Raw genomic sequence first — 19,435 nt, forward strand, 5'->3', positions numbered from 1 at the left:
CACAAATTTTATTGATACATGCATGTATAAATAATACCCTCATACCCAAGAATCACGCTCCCAATCAACCATCTTCTTTCCAAATTCGAAATTGAAAACTAGGGTATGGAACCTTACCTCTTAGATGAAGAACTTGTTGGTTTTTCTTGTTAATCTTCCAAGATTTGAGCAAGACTTGATGAATAATTAGCCCAAGTTTTCTCTCTCTAAAACATCAGAATTTTTGCTCAAAAATGACCCTTTGCATGTATTTAATGAAGTAGGATCGAGTTTAAAAATTCCAAAATGGAGCTCCGGAACAGGTTCTGCGGTTGCATATGCACCCGCATAATGGTTATACGGACCGCATATTGGTCGCATAATTGGTGTCCAAAATGACCAAAAATATGCCTCAGTCTGCGGTCACTATGCGGTCCGCATAACTGTTTTGTGGTCGCATTGTACACCGCATAACAGTTATGCGGTCGCATAGTCGACCGCATAATTGCTTCAACTGACCCAATTAACTGCCTCACTCTGCGGCCATTATGCGATCCGCAGAGTGATTCTGCGGTCGCATAATGGACCGCAGAAATGCACTTTTCCGCCAACAAATTTTCTTTACTTTCGGTGCATTGTTCAACCCAAAACGTTCGAGCCACGGCTCGCAAGTGAGCCGCGAAGAATTTCTATAATACTCAACATGTAAAACCAATTCGGCAGCATGAGGCATTACTTTCTTTTGCAAAATTTTACGGGGCTTTACATTTAAGTACTTCAGAATTTTCCGGGGTGTTACAGTATTTTTAGAACCGCGTATAAATTTAATTGTTATCTTATTTTAGGGTAAACAATTAAGAGGAGTAAGAAGTATATAATTGGAACAAACAAACCATTGTATATGACTATGTGGCAATTAACAGCTGAAAAAAGTACCTGTATATGGTAAAAACCGGTTAGTACTTCATACGAACTGATTTAAATGGTAATACATTGGATCGGAGAAGCGTCTTCATAGTATCAGGTTGAGGTCCGAAATCAGGTCACCAAGCATCGAGCCCGAAAGACCGATCAATGTCAAGCTCAATATTATTATCAAGCTTGATGTTATTATCAAGCTCGAATCCAAGTCAAACTATGATCCGAGTCAGAATCGAGAGCTCGAGTCAAGACTGAAAACTTGAGTCGATATCGAGCTCATAGACAAGAGCTGTTGCAATCCCACTAGAGGAGAGAATCCTGGCAGGAATTATGGAAAATTTAATTTATCATGGGTCTCCCACTATGTATTTTTAATTATATCTAAGAGTAGGATCCTCCACTATAAAGAGGATGGCTACATTTTTGTAAAGGGCAATTGTTTGCCTACATTATAATTCAAGCACCATACTCTCCTATATTCAAGAGTTATTCTTTTAAGTTTCATAAATTGATTCATCTTGCTTAGTCCTAAAAATCTTCCTCTTTCCAACCTTGTTTATTTTGCATTCTTTGCAATCCATATTTGATATTTCTATTTATTCTTACAATTTGTATTAAGCTATATCACATATCCTTAGAATTACGTACAAATTCAACTCTATCCATTTTTCGGGTAAACAGTTTGGCGCCCACCATGGGGTTAAGGACAACAGTGATTATTTGATATGAATCTGCAAAAACACACCATTTTGTGACCAATATTTAACTTTTTAACGACCTCAAAATTAAGGTTTGATTATTTCAATAGTTTTTTATGGTGATTTTGGACTTAGGGGTGTGTTCGGATTATAATTCGGAGGTTCTTAGAAGGTTTTGATTATATTTGTCAAAAGTTGGTAATTTGAAGAATCAGATAGTTCTCAAATTTGACCGGAAGTTGACTTGGTGGTAATGAGTTCTAGTTGGTGTTTCTGAACTTTGTATAGGTTCATTTGGATTATTAGGACTTGTGAGCATAGTTTGTTTGTGATTCAAAATGCCTAAGTGTGATTAGGACACGCTCGACGAAGCTTGAAAGTTAAGATAAGGATTTTTTTTCTTTGATTCTTAGTTTTGACACTATTGTATTTTTTCAAGCCCTTGGATAAATTTGGATTAGTTATATGAACTTCTTGGTATGATTGGACATGGTTCAGGGGCTCGGGTGTGATTCGAGGTGGTTTTGGACCATTTTGGTTGAATTTGGAGTAGTTGATGTGCTGGTGTGTTGAAGTACATTGTGATTACAGAGCAAGCCTTGTAATCGCGGAGAAGGATTTGGCCAGATTGAATTTGTTCTTCGCATTCACCGACAGGGTGTGGCATTTGCGTACTGTTGGGGGCTACAAGCACTGCATTCGCGTGTGGGAGGGACTCTTGCATTCGTGTAGGCTTGGACGTAGTTGGTCATCACATTCACATTGAATACTACACTTTCGTGAAGCGTAGTTGGAGCTGGAGGCTATTTGGCCTTTGCGATCGTGAGGGTACTGCCGCAATAGCGAAGAGTAATGCTTGCGCAAACTTTATACATTGGAATTTTTGGACTATTGCCCATTATTTCATATTTTGAGCCCTAAACTTCCAGATGAGGAGTTTTTGAAGAGCAAGTTCACTATTACATTGGAGTTAAGGAATTTTCACTTCGATTTATATTTATATATTTGTCATGCCCTGACCTCGAGGAGAGTGACCGGCGCTCAACAGATTTACCCCGGTCAAGCAAGCCTACACAGTGTCGTCTACCCAACTCACCCATGAATAAAGAGAAGAATACATTTCATTAATTAGACAGTAAGAGGTCGTGTGAATAACACCGATTCATTTCTATTAGTTACGTCATTAACAAGTCCCCAAAATAGTACACTATACATTCGTAGTTAAAGTGACACAGATGATACAATTACAACAAGTTTAATTCAACCTTAACAAAACAATATACAACCCACACTATATCTACGGAACCTCTAATAGAAATAAAAGAGTGCTACGACAGTGCCGGCAATAAGGCCCCAGCTATATCTCAAACACTATGAACAAAGGACAAGAGATATAGGACCCCGAAATGAAGTGGGGCTCACCAAGTCAGCCGAGGAGAGGGTGTACTGCTATCACTGATCAATACGACCTTCTATGGAACCACCTGCATACATTAAAGATGCAGCGCCCCCGGCAAAAGGGACGTTAGTACATATAAAATAGTACTAGTATGTAAAACTAAACACCCTCTCAATAGAACGAGTAACAACAAACTGAGAAGGAAATATGAAATAAATAAGAGAATCAAATAGTAACAAGGTGTCAAGTTAGGGGAAAGGAAAATTTCAAGTAAGTTCTAATCTTTTTAAGTTGGGAGATCTTTAGCACCGATACACCACCGTATTTTAGCATGGAGTCCAATCTCAGCTCGACCGACTAAGCCATCTCACCTCGAGACATCCACTCACAATACCACCATGTGTGCGGCATGGCGTCCGATCTCAGCCCGATCGGCTAAGCCGGGTCGCCATAAAGTCATGTGGGTCGACATCACATCACATCTCGCTAGCAATAATCTCATCCCATATAAGGGGAAACAGCTCAACATATCAACCTCATCCCATATAAGGGGAAACAGTCTCATCATGTTAACACGGGGATTTACCCCTCAATCACACTTATACCGGCACGTGTAGTTTCGGGGTTAGGTTACTTCGACCTGCCCTTTCTCGGTGGCTAATCGATACTCCCAAAGCATTTACTACTAAAAGTATTTTCCACGTATTTCGTAATATTTTGCATATCATTCATTTCATTGGCACCAATGGCCATGACCAATATCATTCTTGGCACGTTGGCCGCACATCATATTTCATGTTCTCTTCTTTCACTTTCAAATATTATCATGGATAATCAACATCAAGTCCTTTCAAAAAACACATATTTGAGCAATTTAGGGTTTTAGGGACATGTGATTTCTTAAAGAATTTGACATGATAGCTTTCATTAGTATCACATTTTTTAATCATAACATAATAACACACATCCCGTACTTAAACCACATTCTCAAACCGTAACTCAGCATAACAAGAATCTTTGGAATACATATTGAACGCATATTTATTTTGACACAAGGTTTATTTGGAATAATCAATTTATAATGAGCATCTCGGGACTTACAAGGCCATTGTGGGGTTCAATTCTAAAAGAGGAGTTTAGCTAACATACCTCGCTTTGAGCTTTCCTTAATTCACTACATAGTTCCAAAATCCTAGCAACTTTGATCTATTTAGAGACACAACATTGAACACGAATCAGGACAGAGTTCATTATTCTGGCTCATTTGAGCATTTTATCAAACACTAGGTGGCCATTATGATCTGAAGGTTCTCCTATGGTGGATTCCTCTATTTCACTACCCAAAATCTACCCAATTGAGCTCAACAATCTCCACACAACCCTAGAAAGTACATGCTTGCATAATGAACAACCCCCACACCCAAGAATTGCTCGGCTTATTATATTTATTCAGTCAAAGCATGAAATTGAAGGCTAGGGCTAGAACCTTACCTTTTGGTTGAAGACCTTGTGAGTTACCCTAGATCATTCTTCAAGGCTTGAGAAAATATTAATGAACAAGTGACTTAGAAATTCCTTTTCTCACTCTAGACCACCTTCCTCTCTCTAAAATATTAGTTTGAACATTCTAAAATGAACCCTAAGACTGTTTATAAGAATAGGGTCGGGTTCAAAAATTAGAAAAAATGAAGCCCCAATGTAGATATACGGTCGCATATGCGACCGCATAATGCTTCTGCGGTTTACAAAATGGACCGTGTAATGGCCCTCCGGAACTGGGCATATCTTCCTCACTCTGCGACCGGTCTACTGTTCACAGACCTATTCTGCGGTCACATAATACACCGCAGAACTTCTCTCCGGAAATTTTTGTGCTGGGTCTGCGATGGGTTATGCGGCCGCATAATGGACCGCATAATTGTCCAAAAATTTGGCTAAGTTTTTGCTTCAATCTGTGGCAGATATGCGGTCCGCAGATCAGTTCTGCGACCGCAGAAACGATAAGCACTTCAAAAACTTTTCTTCAACTCCCCAACGCACTGTTCAACCCAAAAAGTCTGAACCACGGCGTGCGCCGCGAAGAACCTCTACAATCGTTAACACATAAGTCTACTTCGGTACCATGAAACCCCAGGTTTTAGGTATAATATTATAGTGCCTTACAATATTGAGTCCTCATGGATTTCTTCACCTAAAACTTAGAATTTTAAAGTGAAATTTGGGGGTTTTATCTACAACCTAAGAGGTATATTTTGGGATGTTGAGGGTTGATTTGGACATGATATTGGAAACTATTCATATATTTGGATTCATAGTATTATGGGTAGTCGAGATTTCCTCTTGACTCGGGTTTTGTCCACATGGGCCTGGGTTAACTTTTGTTGACTTTTAGGAATTTAACTAAAGATTGAAGCTTTAAGGTTTGACATTGATTCCTATGGATTTGTTTGACATTATTGAGTTTCATTTGACTAGATTTTAGTTTTTCGTTGTTGGATTTGAACGAAAATATCATTTCTTGTTGATTGAAGCTTGTCGGGTGGAGGTAAGTCTCTTGTCTATCCTTGTAAGAGGAAATTCTCCTCATAGCTGATCTATTTGCTACATCTTGCTTGATTTAGGAGCAACATATAGGCAAGGTGACAAACATATATGCATAGCTAGGTTATAACCTTATATCGTAGAGTATCGCTTGTGATTATGGCTTATTTGGACTATGTGAATTTGTTATCCATGTTTCATTATTTTTATGACTATGTGACGATTTGTAATTTTGGCATATAAGCATGCTTAAGAATATGACTTGATAAATTGGGCATAAATTGGGCACGAATCCTATCTCTATTCATCCGTATTGTATGGCTCCATAAGAGTGGAAGGAAGAAGCAGTAGCAGGAATTGCTGGATAAGGGGTTCATATGGCCTAATATTTCACCTTGGGGTGCACCGCTGTTGTTTGATAAGAATAAGGATGGGTATATGAGAATGTGTATTGACTATCGGCAGTTGAACAAGGTGACTATCAAGAACAAGTATCCATTATCGCGCATTGATGACTTATTTGATCAGCTTCAGTTTGCCAGGGTGTTCTCGAAGATTGACTTGAGATCAGGGTATCACAAGTTGAATATTAGGGCTTCAAAAATTCGTAAGACTGCTTTCCAAACTCCTTACTGGCATTATGTGTTTTTGATGATGTCATTTGGGTTGACTAAACTTATATCATCTTTAATCTTGGATTTTTGCCGTGTTTGATTAATTATATAGTGCGGTTAATGTCGTTTACTTCTATTTTATAAGTTTATGTGATTTATAAGTGATCGAGAAAGAAACCAAGTGAAAATAAGTCAAAAAGATCTCAAATGAACAAAACTGGAGATACGCACTAGCTATCGCAATTGCGATATGGGCATCGCAATTGAAAATTCAATGCACCAGTCAAAGGCCGCAAATACAAGAAGTTTGACTGCAATTTCGATGTGCGAGAATGAAAGCAGAAGTCGCAAATGCAAATGAGGGACCTAAAATGAGAATGAGGGACCTAAAATGCGAAGTCAACCAAACAGTCAACTTTCGCAAATACGGACTCCTTCATCGCAATTGCGAAAACATGTGTGAAAGGCAAAGTTCACAAAAGCGAATATTTGGATCGCAAATGCGATGGTCAACAATAGAGTCAAGATTCGCATTTGCGAAACTTTATTCGCAAATGTGAACAACGGGCTTCAGTACTGTGCAGATTTTGAATTTCATTTTTTTTGGTCGCAAATCCATAAATACTCGACGTAACTCATTTTTGTAGACATCTTTGGCAGATCTTTGGAAATCTTTGAGTAGATAATACATGCTTATATCTAGGGTTCTTGTACACACACTTGGGGGTTGAATATTTAAAGATTTTTGATGAGAATTGCTTACTCATTTTTACTCATTTCTTCATTTCTTTGTTTGGTATTGAATATCTAAGTGTGCAGTATTTAGTCCAATACTTGAAACTTGTTTATAGAAATTTTCATTGTTAAAATTTGGATTAAATTTTTTGTTGTGCTTATGTATGGAATGATTTTTATTAATTATGAAGTGAGTTGAGTATTTCTTTCATTATTCATGTTCTTTAATGTTTCCAAAGGAATTAGCTAACCTTGTGACTCACCCATTAACTTTGAATTAATCTTGATAAAAGGTAATTTGGGGTTGATGAAGATTTATTAACAAGAACTTGAGGCGTTAATCCTCATTTTATAGAATCTACCTGGGGATATAATTAAACTACTTGTAGCCATATTCGGGTGTACTTAATCTCGTAATTGTTGTAGGGATAATTTAATTAAGACGTCTTGTTAGTCTTCGGAAGAAGCGAATATAGAATTATTATTCGAGACTAATTACCAAAAACTCGCTCATATTTGTAAAATCGTTAAATACATTGGATCGTTACTTGAGTGTAATTTACCGTATATCCATGTTTATAGGCATTGATCATTATACTTGCTTTCTAGGTTAGTTTATATTTTTGCATTTATAGATATTTTTTTCTCAAACCCTTTTTAGTGTTAGACTTAGCATAATAAGCAATAATTCTCTTACTTTCCTAACTGCCTATATATTGTTCTCTGTGGGATTCAACCCCAACTCATAGTTAGGTAAATTATATTGCATGCGACCGCATTCGCTTACTCTTTGAGTAGTGGATTTGGACGTCATCACTAATTCCCTAGCAGCTTTTATGAACTTGATGAACAGTTTGTTCCAGACTTATTTGCATTCGTTTTTCATTGCATTCGTTGATTATATATTGGTGTATTCCCGTAGTAGGGAGGAGCATGAGCAGCATTTGAGGATCGTGCTCCAGATTTTAAGGGAGAAGAAGCTATATGCTATGTTCTCCAAGTGCGAGTTTTGGTTAGACTTCGTGGCATTCCTGGGTCATGTGGTATCAAGATGGGATCAAGGTGGACTCGAAGAATATTGAGACAGTTTAGAGTTGGCCTAGACCTTCTACCGCTATAGAGATCACAAGCTTCTTGGGTTTGGCTGGTTACTACCATATTTTTGTAGAGGAATTTTCCTCTATTCCAACCCCATTGAATAAGTTTACTCAGAAGGTCACTCCATTCCGGTGGTCGGATGAGTATGAGGAGAGCTTTTAAAACCTTAAGACTGCTTTAACTACGGCTCCACTATTGGTTTTGCCTTTCGGATCGGGGTCATATATGGTTTATTGTGATTGTACAAGGATTGGCATTGGGTGTCTGTTAATGTAGGAAGGTAGGGTGATTTCCTACGCATCGCTCCAGTTGAATACCCATGAGAAGAACTACCCGGTGCATGATTCGGAGGTAGCAGCTATTGTGCACGCGCTCAAGATTTGGAGGCACTATCTGTATGGTGTGTCTTGTGTAGTGTATACAAATCATAGGAGTTTGCAACATCTATTTAAAAAGAAAGATTTGAATTTGAGGCAGCGGAGATTGTTTGAGCTATTGAAGGATTATAAAATCACCATTCTTTATCATCCATGGAAGGCTAATGTGGTAGCAGATGCCTCGAGCAGAAAGATGGAGAGTATGGGGAGTTTAGCATTCATTCCATCCGTGGAGAGGCCTTTAGCTATGGATGTTCAAGAATTGGCCAACAGTTGGTGAGATTGAATATTTCGGAGCTGAGCAGAGTACTTGCTTATGTTGCTTCATAGTCATCATTGTTTGAGCCCATTAAGGCTCTCCAGCACGACGATCCCCATTTTCTTGTCCTAAAGGACACGGTGCAACATGGTGGTGCTAAGGAGGTGACTATTGATGATTATGGGGTATTGCGGCTTCATGGTCGGATTTGTGTTCCTAATGTCGATGGCTTGAGAGAATTGATTCTTAAGGAGGCTCATAGTTTGTGGTATTCTATTCATCCAGGTGCTATGAAGATGTACCGTGAGTTGACGCAACTTTACTGGTGGTGGAGGATGAAGAAGGACATCGTGGGGCATATTGCATGGTGTTTGAATTGTCAGCAGGTCAAGTATGAGCATTAGAGACCCGGTGGTTTGCTTCAGATATTAAAGATACCAAAGTGGAAGTTGGAGCGCATGACTAAGGACTTTGTTGTAGGGTTGCCACAGACCTTGAAGATATTTCATGATGTTTGGGTCATTATGGAAAAATTGACTAAGTTTGCGCATTTCGTTATAGTCATGACTGCCTACACATCGAAGTAGTTTGCTAAGATCTATATTAGGGAGGTTGTCCGTTTGCATGGTGTGCCGGTGTCTATCATCTCAGCTCATGGCACTCAGTTCATGTTGCATTTTTGGAGAGCCGTGCAGTGTGAGTTGGGCACTCAGGTGGAGCTGAGTACATCATTTCACCCTCAAATAGATGGGCAGCCTGAGCGGACCATTCAGTTTTTTGATGATATGTTTAGGTCCTGCGTTATTAACCTCGGTGGCTAGTGGGATCAATTTCTACTATTAGCGGAGTTTGGATACTACTACAACTACTAGTCGAGTATCCAGATGGCTCCATATGAGGCCTTATATGGGAGGTGATGTCGTTCTCTGATTGCTTGGTTTGAGCATGGGGAGGCTAGGTTGGTGGGGACCGACATGGTTCGTGATACTTTGGAGAAGGTGAAATAGATTCAGGAGCAGCTTCGCACATTGTAGTCTAGGAAAAAGAGTTATGATTATACAAAGGTTCATGATGTGACTTTCATGGAGAGTGAGAAGGTTCTTCTAAGAGTTTCGCCTATGAAGGGCGTGATGAGATTGGGTCTGACAGTTGGATCTACACAATTAAGTGTAGAGTATAACATGAGTACAACCGACCTAATGTACTCAGCAAGTTTCATAACTAACCCTAGCGAGGTAATAGAGGCAAGAATTATAAATGATACTTGCTATAACCTGTACAGTTTCATCAATTCAAAAAGCACATAACAATAATGTGATCAAGTCTTAAAGCACATAAAGAACCATCTGTGTGTGCACAATTACTCAAGTTCTCTGCTCAGGCAATGATATAGCATATAGAGATGATATGCAAATAAATTAGGTAATTAACCACAGAAATTGCAAGTAAAGATGAAATGCAAATTCCAAAGCAAACACTGGCCAGATTTTCCTCAAATCCGCGTGTACACCATCAAGAGAGAAACATGAGAGAGTGACCCTAAAGGGATGGATCGATATCCACACGCTACACAGAAAACCACGTGCTAATAATATCAACTGCACGGACAACACACGTGCTACACAGAAAAATCACGTGGCTATAATATCAATATCTGGATCCGCATGGACAACTCACGTGTTGCACGGACAACTAACGTGCCTATAATATCTGTATCTCGATCCGCATGGACAACTCACGTGCCAATAATCACAATCCGTCAGGCATGATCATAGGCTATCAGTCAAGATCGAAACACACAAAAAGAAAATATGCGAGAATACATGTACATGATTAATGATTATCAAGTTTCATACTCCTGGACTGGATAAATAACATGCTATCGTGTAGGCATGTGCAATGTGTGTTATCACAGCTTGACCAAACAATTTCATCACGATATAGCAGTTTGTAAGGTTCAATCAGAAGAATAACCTCAACGAAGTCTCAAATGTGGTATAAATAACTCACAGAGGGGCACAAATAGGATAAACATTACCGCTTCAAGCTTAGCAGTCAATTCAAGGCATATCATAGCCTAAGCATTACCCCCACGCATGGAAACAATACCCCCGGTGCACGCATATGGGCTCAACCCCACATATATGTGCTACTCATAACACATAGCTATCACAAACAATCCAGACAACCACTGCCTCAAACAAGTTTAGGTAAGAAACATACCTCAAGCAAGCCAAATCACTTCGCTAAAAAGCCCTTCTCGCGTGTATCAACCTCCGGACGGCTCGAATCTCCTCAATTATGGTGAAAAGCACTCCAAAAATCACCCTTAGCCGATCTCCATAACTTCCAAAATGAAAAAAAACAATAAAACCCTTCGAATATAAAATCTATCCAGCAAAATCGCACTTGCGGTCCAAGGAAGCGCACCTGCGATGTCGCATCTACGGAAATTCCTCCGCAGATGCGAAAATCACTAACTCCCCGCTCGCCTACTTCTACGGGCTCCTAGCCGCTTTTGCGGCCCCGCACCTGCGAACTCTTTGCACACCCGCGCTTGCGCACTTCTGCCTAGCCGTCTGCATCTGTGGACTCCCTCAACAGCTTCCCCTTTTGGTTCAGCAACCATGAAGCTGCTTTTACGGCCTCGCGCCTTTGAACAATCCATCGCGGGTGCGAATGCATAAGGCATCAGAAACTTCAGCTAAGCTCCTAAATCTAAAGATGAACCGAATTCCATCCGAATCACACTCAGGGCTCCCGGGACCCCACCCTAACATACCAATAATTCCTAAAACATAATACGGACTTACTCGAAGCCTCAAATCACATCAAACAATATCGAAATCCTGAATCACATCCCAATTCAAGCCTAATGAAACATATAAACTTCAAATTTCTAAAATTAACGCCGAACCATATCAAATCAACTATGAATGACCTCAAATTTTGCACACTAGTTCCAAATGACACAATGAATCTACTCCATCTTTCGCGACCAAAATCCAAACCTGATATCAGCAAAGTTAACTCTCAATCAAACCTCTCAACATTCCAAACCTTCAACTTTCCAAATTTCGCCAAAATGTCTAAAACCAACCTACGGACCTTCAAATCAATATCCAAACATTTGCCTTAGTCCAAAATCACCATACAAAGCTATTGGAACCATCAAAATTCCAATCCGGAGACGTCTACACAAAAGTCAAACTCCGGTCAACTCTTTCAATTAAGCATTCAACCTTGGGACTAAGTGTCCTAATTCACTCTGGAACCTTCCCAAAATAATCACAAGCACCCCCGGAAAGTCACATAACCACAAAAAAATGTAGGAGAAGCAATAAACAGGGGAACGAGGCTACAATACACTAAATGACATGTCAGATCGTTATATTCTCCACCATTTAAACAAATGTTCATCCTCGAACGGGTCTAGAATCATACCCGGAGTCGCAAATAAGTGTGGATATTTGCTCCGCATCTCTGCTCGATCTCCCAAGTAGCCTCCTCAATCGGCTAACCTCTCCAGCAAACTTTTACTGATGTTGTATTCTTTTATCTCAACTTTCAAACCTACCGATCCAAAATAGCCACCGGCTCCACATCATAAGTTAAATCCCCATCTAACCTTAACGTGCTGTAGTCCAAAATATGCGACGGGTCCCCAATATACTTCTGAGCATAAAAACATGAAACACTGGGTGAACACCTGATAGACTAGGTGGCAACGCAAGTTTGTATGCCCCCTATCCAACCCTCTCAGGCACCTCAAAATTACAAATGCACTGAGGGCTCAACTTTCCCTTCTTCCCGAACCTCTTCACACCCTTAATGGGCAAAACTCTAAGAAAAACCTGCTCTTTAAGCAAAATCACAAACCCTCCTATCAGCATAACTCTTCTGCCTGGACTGTGGTATATGAAGCCGCTCCTGGATCAACATCACTATCTCCAAGGCATCGCGGACCAAATCAGTGCCCAACAACCTAGCCTCCCCAGGCTCAAACCAACCAACTAGAGAACGACATCTCCTCCCATATAAGGCCTTATAAGGAGCCATCTTGATACTAGACTGGTAGTTGTTATTGTAGGCGAACTCTGATAATGGAAGAAACTGATCCCATGAACCTCCAAAATCCATAACACAGGCACGCAACATGTCCTCTAAGATCTGAATGGTGCGCTCGGATTGTCCGTCCGTCTGGGGATAGAATGTTGTACTCAACTCCACCTGTGTGTCCAACTCTTGCTGCACTGCTCTCCAAAACAGTGATGTGAACTACGTGCCTCGGTCAGAAATGATGGAAATGGAAATGCCATGCAAGAAGATAATCTCACGAATCAAAATCTAAGCCAGCTGCTCTGAAGAACAAGAAGTCACCATCGGAATGAAGTGTGCGAACTTAGTCAATCAGTCCATAATAACCCCTGCTGCATCATACTTCTTCAAGGTTCGTGGTAAGCCTACCATAAAATCCATAGTGATGTGCTCTTGCTTCCACTCCAGTATCTCCAATTTCTGGGTCAACTCTCCCGTTGTCTTATGCTCATACTTCACTTATTGACAATTCAAACATCGAGAGGCATAAGCAACAATAACTTTATTCATTCTCCACAATCAATAGTGTTGTTTCAAGTCACGGTACATCTTCATGAAACCTAGGTGAATGGAGTAGCGCGAGCTATGAGCCTCCTCAAGGATCAAATCTCTCAACCTATCGATTTTGAACACAAATCCATCCTTGAAGATGCATAACACCACCATCACCAATCACAACCTCCCTAGCACCATCCAGCTGCACCATATCCTTCAACACCAACAAGTGAGGATCATCAAACTGGCGAGCCTTGATGCACTCACACAACGATGATTGTACCACAACACAAGCAAGAACACGGTTGGGCTCCGAAACATCCAATCTCACAAATTGATTGGCCAAAACCTGAACATCCATGGCTTGTGGCCTCTTTGCTACCAGTAAAAAAGTCAGACAGCCCATACTCTTAGCTTTCCTACTCAATGCATCGGCCACCACATTGGCCTTCCCTGGATTATATAATATGGTGATATCATAGTCTTTAAGCAACTCTAACCATCTCTGCTAACTTAAATTAAGGTCCTTCTGCTTAAACATATGCTGAAGACTCTGATGCTCAGTATAGACCTTACATGGAATGATGTTTAGATAATGCCTCCAAATCACAAGCACGTGAACAATGGCTTCCAACTCTTAATCATGCACAGGGTAATTCTTCTCGTGAACCTTCAACTATAGAGATGTGTAGGCAATCACCCTACCATCTCGCATCAAGTCCAATACATGACACATCACAATACACGGTGTAAGATCCCAAACATGTAGGCAACACCAACATAGGGGTTGTAGTCAATGCAGTCTTGAGCTTCTAAAAGCTCACCTCACACTTGTCTGACCATCTGAATAGAGCACCCTTCTAGGTCAATCTGGTCAAAGGTGCAGTAATGGACGAGAAACCCTCCACAAACTGGTGATAATAACATGCCAAACCCAGGAAACTTCGAATCTCTATAGTTGAAGACGCTCTACGCCAACTCTAAACTGCCTGAATCTTCTTCAGACCGACCTTGATCCCCTCCCTAGACACCACGTGGCCCAAAAATGCCACTGAATCAAGCTAGAATTCAAACTTGGAGAATTTAGCATATAGCTTCTTATCCCTCAAAGTCTGGAGTACAATCCTGAAATGTTGTTCATGATCCTCCCGGCTACGTGAGTGCACCAATATATCATCAATGAATACTAAGATGAAAGAATCAAGATACGGCTGGAACACACTGTTCATTAGGTGCATAAAGGTTGTTGGGGCATTGGTCAGCCCAAAATACATCACAAGAAACTTATAGTGCCCATAGCAGGTCCTAAAGGCCGTCCTCAGAATGTCTGAATCCCGAATCTTTAACTAATCATACCCTGACCTCAAATCAATCATTGAGAACACCCTAGTACCCTAAAGTTGATCAAATAAGTCATCAGTGCGTAGTAGTAGGTACTGGATCTTAATTGTAACTTTTTTCAGCTGCCTGTATCAATACACATCCTCATAGTACCATCTTTTTTCTTCACAAATAGAACTGGTGCACCCCAAGGTGACACACTGGGCCTGATGAAGCCCTTATCAAGTAACTCCTGAAGTTGTTCCTTTAACTCTTTCAATTCCGCTGGTGCCATGTGATACGGTGGAAAACAGATGGGCTGAGTGTCAGGCACCAGATCAATACCAAAATCAATGTCATTATAGGTTGGCATGCCTGACATGCCTACAAGAAACACATATGGGAAGTATCTCACTACCGGAACTGACTCAACAATAGGAGAATCAGCATTAACATGCCTCACGAAGGTCAAATATGCCAAACATCCCTTCTCAACCATTCATTGAGCCTTCAAATATGAAATCACTCTACTAGAAACATAATCTGGAGAACCTCTCCACTCAACCCTAGGCAACCCCGACATCACTAGCGTCACGGACTTAGCGTGACAATGCAGAATAACGTGTCATGGTGACAACTAATCCATTCCTAAAATCACGTTAAAATCAACCATGCTAAGCATTAAAAGATCAACTCTCATCTTTAATCGACCAATAGTCACCACACATGACTGATACACACGGTCCACAACAATCAAATCATCCACTAGTATAGATACATAAATAGGCATAAATAAAGAATCACGGGGCATATCCAAATAACGAGCAAAGTATGATGACACATATGAATAAGTGGAACCAGGATCAAACAATATTGAAGCACCCATGTGGAATACTGAAACAATACATGTATTCAAGGCGTCTGAAGCAACTACCTCTGGCATGGAGAGAAATGCATAGAAACGAGCCTGACTACCGCCTGAACGGCCTACCCCTCTAGGGTGACCTTATGTTGACTCAGCCCCACCCCTATATTGTTGTGAGGGTATTTTAGTTGCGGGTGCTAAAGTCATAGGCTGAGATCCCTGCTATGGAACCCTACTCAACAGCCTGGGCAATCTCTCTTTAGATAACTCAAGTCTCCGTACTCAAAACAACCTCTCCTCTGACGAAGCTGCTGACCTTGATAATTTGAATAGTTGCCTGTGGAATCCTGTGTAGATGAAGCATGGAAGAACTTTGTGTTAGCAAAGCACTGAATTATGACTGAGTTAGGTGTGTACTATAGGATTTGTGGCTAACTGACAAACCACGAGAAACATGGTGAGCTACCTGAACGGGTCTAGATGCATGACCTCTGATGTAATGGGACTGGACTTCAAATAAAGCACTACTGAAAGAACCTGAACTACGAGGCCGTTTGGCCTCTCACTCCTCATGCTCCAGCCTACGAACCAAGTCTAAGCATCTAGCAATCTCGACCACCTGGTCAAACCTAGCATCTATCGTAACTTGACGGGCTATATTGAAACGTAAACTATAGTTCAGGCCATCAATGAACCTCCTAATCTTCTCCCTCTCAGTGGGAATCAACCATACTGCATGATGAACAAAAGCTGCAAACCTCATCTCATACTGAGTCACTGCCATTCCCTCCTAGCGTAACTGCTCAATCTGCGTACGCAACTCCTCTTTTCTAGTATGTCGGACAAACTTATCTAAGAAGAGAACTAAGAACTTATGCCATGTAAGTGGCACTGTGCCGGCTGGCTTGTTCAACTCATAAGTCTGCCACCATCTGTAAGTTTCCCCTGTCAACTGAAAAGTAGTAAATGCAACCCCACGGGTGTCCAAAATTTGCATTGTGCGAAGAATCCACTGACACCTGTCTAGAAAATCATGAGCATCCTCTGACTTCGCTCCACTGAACTCTGGAGGCTTAAGCCTCCAAACTGCTCTAACCTCTTTTGCTCCTCATCACTCATAAGTGGACCAACCTCGGCCCGAGCAGCAGCAACCAGCTAAATTGGTAACACGTCTGATGACCCTGAGCTAGCTGCTCTGGAGTACGGGCGACAGGAGTCTGGCCACCTCCGCCGGCCTGTGAGGTGGCAGGTGCAGCTGGAATAGAAACCACCTGAGCCAAACTCATGCACATGGTCAAAATCTAGGCCATGGTCTCCTAAAGGCTAGAAATAACGATGGGCACTTCTGGTGCCAGAGCTGGTCCCATTGACTCAACAATATCTGGTGCCTACTCCTCAGCTGGAGCAACTGGTGGCTCCACTGTTGATGCTTAAGCTATAACACAAGCCCTACATCGGCCCCGGCCTCTCGCGGCCCTAACTGGGGTACTGGTGGTCGTCTCCCTGATCTGGTCGCATGTGTCCTCACCATCTGTGAGAGAATAGAAAAGTCAAGTTTCAAACTTTTGAAATAACAAATTTGCATGAAAAGAATGCAAGAAAGTGAAGATTTCCTAACAGTTCGGTAGCCTCTTGAAGATAAGTACAGACGTGTCCGTACCGATCAGCAAGACTCTACTAAACTTTCTCATGACTCATAATACCTATGAACCCAGGGCTCGGATACCAACTTATCATGACTCAAAATCCTAACCCGTCGTGATAGCGCCTAACACGCTTACTAGGCAAGCCGGACATAACGATAAAGAACCAAAACAATGGAATTTATAGAAATAATATAAGTCTGAAACCACAATATAACATAATAATGTCAATGCATAATAAATCCCCCAGAACTGGTAAATACAAAGTCATGAGCTCTAATATGAAAATAAAAGTCTGAAATGACCAAATAAAATACTGTCTAAAATAAAGACAACAGTACATATGAAAAGAGACGTCAAGACTGCGATCGAAAATGCAGCTCGAACTCGTCTCTCAATGATTCGGAGTCGGATTTGGGTGAAACTAGTATGGTTGGACTCGTAATTTAATGGGTTGTCAAATTTTATAAGTTTCGTCGAGTTCCGAGGCATGGGCCTGAGTTGGACTTTTGGGTTGATTTTGGGCTTTTGATTAAAGATTCGACCTTTATCGATTGGGTTTGCTTCCTTGGGCATAATTTGATGTATTTGAGTTGCTTTTAGCTATTTTCGAGCTGTTCGGAGGTTGGTACGTGCGAGATGGAATTTTTGGAGAATTACTTGGCTTGCTCGGTATTGGATTTTGCTTGTTTGAGGTAAGTAATACTTCTAAACTTGGTGCTGAGGATATGAAACCCCGAATAACGTGCTGACGGATAGCGCCATACGCTACGAAACTCAAGCACAACTAAGGTGCAATAAATGATTTGTATCTTGAGAGCCATCCTGCGCTCACAACACCACAAATTACACGGGATCTCAACACGAGTGCGAATAATCAAACCGCCTCACAACCCATATGGCACAATAGAGATTATAGGAAATGGTTGACGACAAAAATGAAATCCAAGGCCCGAAGACCCCTCCGTAAGCAACACTATGCTGAAATGAACACATTCGACCTAATATAGAGCCACATTCACATTTAGATCCATTCATGGACCTCAAGCCGATTCTGATCGTACTGTACTGAGCCCGTTGACCGCACCTGCTTAAGGATCCTCGCATGTGCGGCTCCGCAGATGCAAACAGCCTACCGTAGAAGCAAAATTTGATGGGAAATACTAGCTCCGTAGAAGCGGGCTTGCACGCGCAGATGCGCAATCACAGATGCGAATATTAAGCGTATAAGCGCTACTGCAGATGCGGTGAGTCGATCGCAGAAGTGCTTTCTGCCAACCAGGTCTTCTTCCATAGATGCGGGTCCTTTATCGCAGATGCGAGATCGCATAAGCGGTCTGCCTTCCGCAGATGCGAGATATCTGAAGGATTTTGCATTGATTCGACTCTTTTTTGCTCAATTCCACTTCAATTGAATTAAACTCTTTTCATGTCATCATTTACCTGAATATCTAGCAATACACACTATAAACAACCTCATATTATAATTAAAGGACGCAAAATCTAAAGAAAAAAGACTAAAATAAATGGTAAAATAACCACTCATCAACACCCCCAACTTAAAGCTTTTGCTTGTCCTCAAGCAAATCAATACCAACAATTCAATGAGGTTATACCATTTAAAGCACAAGTAGTATTGCTATCATTTACAAATCACATTCTCCAATTAAGCACCATACTTATGGATTTGGTTGGTACTAATAATTAGGCTCAAGCATGTGAATCTTAACCAAATAACTACCTTATTTAGAAACAACTTCAAGAAATACAAAGGAATTTCAAAATTATTAAGTGACAACAAAAAGCCTCAAGAAGTGATTCAAAAGCACTAGTCTACTACATATGCTTAATTTACTCATTTCGGGATACATCAATGGCACCAATCCATCCTAATTCATGTTCCCTCACAAGAAAGAAAGTCCCAAAATCACCATATTTACAATAACAACACAAGGGACAAATGCAGAAAGACACTCACTCTCAACAAAGAATTTCAAGTGTTACAAAATATCATGCCATAAGCTTGTCTTTATTTTAATTCGCCACTTATTCAAGAACATTCGGTTGGAGATCCCATAAGGACTTTTTAAGCTTGTAATGTAGGGTTAGGGAAGAGTTGGATAAGTATTTGGGATACAAGTGACTACACCCTCCTTGAACACTACTCACATTTGTCTTTCTTTTTGCACTTTGGTTCTTTTTAAACCGCATAGCCCTTATTGACATCTAGCTACCAACATAGAACCACCTTAAAGTACCTCTCTAATATTCTCAAAACTCCATATATATATATATATATATATATATATATATATATATATATATAATTATTTGTTATACACTTATTTTATTTTGGAGCTTGAGTATTTTCATATAAGCAATTTTGAGGTATA

This window comes from Nicotiana tomentosiformis, chromosome 6 (assembly GCF_000390325.3).
Source record: "Nicotiana tomentosiformis chromosome 6, ASM39032v3, whole genome shotgun sequence".
Classification (NCBI taxonomy): domain Eukaryota; kingdom Viridiplantae; phylum Streptophyta; class Magnoliopsida; order Solanales; family Solanaceae; genus Nicotiana; species Nicotiana tomentosiformis.